We start from the raw sequence: 5,464 nt of genomic DNA on the forward strand, positions 1-5,464 counted from the left end.
ACAACATATGGATTGCTGCCTCAATGTTCTTTCTGTAACTCCTTTTATGAATTCACTGTAATGCGCCTTTTAGAGGTTCTATGATCTATATAAGGGGAACTTCCGGGCTCACAGTGCGCGCACGTGCTTGAGGATTCCTGAGGCCTCCATGTCATACATCTCTTCCATGTAATAACCTGCTGCTAGGAACAACCAGCCTGGCCCCCATTTCCTTCCATCTCCTGACCATCGCCATTGACCTTCGTGGAGTGGGGAAACGGCCAGACCACCGGCCTTTTATTTTTTGTGTGTTTACACAGGTTCTGCTTCCAATTCCTTCATGCATGAGGCTCCTTCAAGCTTGGGGAGAGTGGTCTTAAGCGTACCTATAGCTGGTAGCAGAGTTCATCAGCTACCGGGGCTCTAATCAGGAGGTGAGGGAAACTAACCCCGACCCTTCCAAGGTGCCCAGGTGAGGAAAGCCAGGTGTGGGGTCAGGACACTGTAATTTTAGACATATTTGGAATTAATTTTAGATCGAAAAGTACACATCATTCAAACTACTTATGTGCTTAGTAATAAATTACTATACACTTGTTCAATCACCTCAGAGACCCCACTCTGCTCAGAGAACTAGATTTTTAATTACAGGTCTGTTTTGCCTGTGTGTCATGACTGAGAATCACTATCAGTAGATATGAAACTCACTATACACAAAGATGCACACAGGCTACTTTGAGTCATCTGTGTTGCTAATATGTGTTGGCCATTAAACTTCACTGAGACCCTTTTTTCTGTCCTTTACAGGAGCCTCATGAGTCTCACCTTCCTTTCAAGTTGAACTTGTAATAAGGTGGAATGAAATCATCAATATGCTCCTCACCTCTTCATTCAGGAGAAAAATCCGACTTACATTCAAGGTGGTCAAATTGCAGACAACACCATCCACCTTTTCCTGGAGATGTACAAGGGACTGAGGTGAGAACAGCAAAAGGCTCTAGTTTAATGGTCTTAATGAAGGTTTCAGGGAAGGGCATTAAACAAGACTCATATACTATCTTCCAAAAGAATTATTTTGTAAAACTGATGCCTTGGGTATGGAAAAAGATAATATGGTAAAAACCATATTTTTCTTTCTGGGACATTAAAGTTCTAAATCTATCTATTCAAGCTGCTTTGAAATACATACCTTGCTTATGAATCACTGTCTGCCATAGGAGTGAGTAAGGACAACCCTCAAATTAATAAGTAGAGAAAAATATGGAAAAATTAACTCATACTATATTTGATGACATATATACTAAAATTGAAATGATACATAGATTAGCATTGTCCTTGCACAGAGATGACATGCAAACTTGTAAAGTGTTCCATATTGTTGTTGCAAGAAGAATTAACAGGGCTACTTTAAGCTAAGACAATCCGCACAAGTACAAAAATTCTACATAAAGATAGCACAAATCCCCATCACAACAATCTCTCTCAATGTCAATGGACTAAATGTGCCAATTCAGAGGCACAGAATGGGAAGATGAATTATAAAACTGAACCCAACATTCTGCTGCCTGAAGAAACACTTCTGAACAATCAAAGCAACCATGGGCTCAAATTCAAAGGCTGGAAAACAATTCTTCAAGAAAGGAAAGAACACCTCCACAAAGCTGGAGTGGCCATACTAGTATCAGACCACATGAACTTCAGGCTATAGGTTATAAGAGACAGTGAAGGTCATTTCTTCATGATCATGGGATCTGTACATCAGAAAAAACTCACCCTCCTCAATGTAGATTCTCCTCATGACAGACCAGCAAAATACTTAAAAACAACTTCTAATTGACTTAAAGAAAAACATTGATAGCAACACAATACTAGTTGGAGATTTCAACACTACTTTGTCACTTCTCAATAGATCAAACAGACTAAAGCTCAGCAAGGAAATATTTTCTTTAAGGGAAGTAATGAACAACTGTTGGCTTAGAGAAGAAATCAAAGAGGAAATAAAAAGTTTCCAGAAACAAATGAGAATGAGTACACGAGCTACCAGAACTTGTGGGACACAGCAAAAGCAGTGTTAATAGGAAAGAGTATAGCTCTGCCAGAATTCATCAGGAAGAAAGAGAGGATCTACATGAATTAATTAGAGCTCAAGATTTTGGAAAATGACCAACAAAAGTAGTCCAAACTAGGCTGGAGGAAGGAAATAATAAAACTTGTACCAGACGTCAATGAGCTAGAATCCCAAAATACAATCCAAAAGACCAATAAGAGCAAAAGCTGGTTCTTTGAGAAAATAAATAAGATCAATAAACCACGAGAAGCCTCTCAAATTAACAAAGAGAAAGAATTCTAATAAATCAAATCAGAAATGCAAATGGGCATATCCTAATAGAAACTACAGAAATCCATAGGATCATCAGAGATTATATTGAGAAACTTTGCAGCAGGAAATGAGAGAATCTTGAATAAATTAATAAATTTTTGGATTCCAATTGCCTCCCAACGTTGAACCAAGAAGATTTGGAATACTTGAACCTATCACTACCAAGGAAATTGAAATGATGGTCAAAAGTATCCCCCCCAAACAGAATCCCTGGCCCAGATGGATTCAATAGTGAAATATTTCAAACCTTTAAAGAGGAAATGCTGCCAACATTTTTCAAGATTTTCCAGGAAATTGAAGAATCAGAAATACTCCCAAATAGTTTCTATGAGGCAAAGATCACCCTAATACTCAAAACAGACAGAGACACCACAAAAAAAGAAAATTACAGACCTATTTCCTTGATGAATACAGATACACAGATTCTCAAGAAAATACCAGCAAAGAGAATCCAGTAACTCAACAAAAGATCACACACTATGACCAAGTAGGTTTATCTTGGGGATGCAAGGATGGCTTAACATTCTCTAGTCAATCAACAGAATACACCATCTCAATAAAATAAAGATAGTCATATGATCATATCAATATATGTAGATAAAGCATTTGATGACATCCAGCACCTCTTCATGATGAAAAACTCTCAACAAAATGGGAGTTGAAAGTACTTTCCTCAATCTAGTCAAAGCAAATTACCACAAACCCAAAGCAAGCGTTATTCTCAATGGGGAAAAACTAAAGGCTTGGAGCAGAAATCAATGAGCTAGAATCCCAGAATACAATCAGGCACAAAACAAGTTACCCACTCTCACCACTCCTATTCAACATAGTACTTGAAGTACTTGCCATATGATTTCGGTAAAAAAAAAAAAAAGATATCAAGGGCATCCAGATAAAAAAGGAAGAACTCAAGCTTTTACTATTTGGAGACGACATGATACTATACTTAGGAAATCCCAAAGAATCTACAAAAAAGCACCTGGGAACAATAGATTTGTTTAGTAAAGTAGCATATTACAAAAGTAATATCCGGTACTCCATGGCTTTCCCATATATTAATAATGAAAGAGAAAAAAGAGATAGAGAAAAACAATCCCATTCACAATAATACCTCAGAAAATCTAGTATATTAGAATCAACTAAAAAGGTTAAGGAACTATACCAAAAAAAAAACCTACAAAACACTACTTCACGAAAAAAGAGAGTATATGAGGAAATGGAATCACATCCCATGCTCATAGATTGAGAGATTCAGTACTGTCAAAATGGCAATACACCCCAAAGCTCTATAAAGATTTAATGCACATTCTATAAGGATACCCATGATATTTTTCAAAGAAATTGATTAAACACTCTTGAAACTCATACACAACCTTCTCTCCCATGAAGAGCTAAAGCAATCTTTGGTAAAAAGAAGAAGGGAACACCTTCCCCAACTTCAAACCCTACTACAAAGTTGTAGTAATCAAAATATCATGACATTCATATAAAGACAGGCCTCAGAACAATGGAATATAGTCAAATATCCTGACGCTGGCCCTCAGATTATTATTACCGAATCTTTAATAACGGCTCAAGAAATATGAAGTTGAGCTAGGAACTCTCTTCAGCAACTGGTGCTGGGAAAACTGGACAGAAACATGCAAAAAAAATGAACTCAGATCTCTTTATAGTGCCAGGCACAAAGTCAGATCAAATGTATTAAAGACCTCAATATCATACCTGAATTCTTAAGATATATGGAGAAAAATGTGGGAAGATCCCTTCATGACATTCAAGCTAATGGAAACTTCTAGAATGAAACACCACTGACCAAGGAAGAGGAAGTGAAGATAAACAAATGAGACTACATTAAACTAAGAAGTTTCTGCAACTTAGAAAAAATGGTGCCCATGATAAAAAGAGAGCCCATGTAATGGGGAAAAATTATTTATGCAATACCCATACAATTAACCTCAAAATTCTGATTCCTGTATCATTAAGAACACTAAGTAGTTCCTGTGAATTTTATTCTTCCTCAAATATATTTACTCTAAAATATTTTAGATTTCCTTTTAAACCACAGGTAAAAAGGTAAAATTATAAGTCTTTTTAAAAATAAAAAATAACCACTATACATAGCCAGGTGCGACCCAAAAAACCAAAAAAGCAAGCAAGCCAGGAAGCAAGCAAGAAAGAAATTAAAAATTAAAAAATAATGCTGTTTGCAATGCTAAGTATCAATCCCAGATCATCATACAATGGAAGGCAAATGCTCTATCACTGAGTTATATCCCTGTTCTGAAACATTTAAAAAGGTCTTATTTGATGTGTCATTGCATTTTATTTTTTAAAAAATGCTCTTCTTAGTATACCTTGTCGCCACTGTACGGCCTACTTCTTGACCTTTGCTTCTCTTGTATATTTTACCTCTAAGCCTCAGTTGTCACCTTATCCTTCCTATAGCCATGCTTTCCTTTGCCAAACTTTCCAAGATCATGTCTGACTTGCTTTAACTTGGCATAAAATGGAAACCTTATTTTCTGTATCTTCTCACGCTAGAGGTGATGATGTTTTCGACCCAGGAGAACTCTTTTCTGGGGAGATTTCTGGCTGTTTCTACTTGACTTCAAAATATCTAAAGGCAAGTCATCATCTTTTTTTGTGTGTGTTTTTGGGTCACACCTGGCGATGCACAGGGTTTACTCCTGGTTCTGCACTCAGGAATTACACCTCACGGTGCTTGGGGGGGAACATACAGGATGCTGGCAATCTAACCTGGGTAGGCCGTGTGCAAGGTAAATGCCCTACATGCTGTATAGCTCCAGCTCCCCCCCCCCGCATCCCCATAATTCATCATCTTGAGGGCCTCAGATTTTTACCTTCCATTTAGAAACTTCATCTTTACATTTACACAGTAAATTGAAACCATAAAACCATTGGATGACATGTTATAAGGGTAGCAGCCATGAGCAAACATTGATAACCCGTATGTTGGCATGAATGAATTCTGTCTCAGAGGCTTCACTTCTGAGGATACCTGTCACTACCTCCTTTCTGTTACATGTCCGAGGATCAGAATCTACATCAGGCCATCAGTAGAAATTGTCCACCCGAAAGCTAGCC

At 37.5% G+C, this 5,464-nt stretch overlaps 1 pseudogene; it reads left to right on the plus strand.

The window, feature by feature from the left end:
- Positions 1–1,260: 1,260 nt before the first annotated feature.
- Positions 1,261–1,359, plus strand: LOC130037015 (uncharacterized; annotated as a pseudogene).
- Positions 1,360–5,464: the final 4,105 nt, after the last annotated feature.

The sequence above is a fragment of the Sorex fumeus genome, unplaced genomic scaffold (genome assembly GCF_029834395.1).
Source record: "Sorex fumeus unplaced genomic scaffold, SorFum_2.1 ptg000070l, whole genome shotgun sequence".
Classification (NCBI taxonomy): Eukaryota; Metazoa; Chordata; class Mammalia; order Eulipotyphla; family Soricidae; genus Sorex; species Sorex fumeus.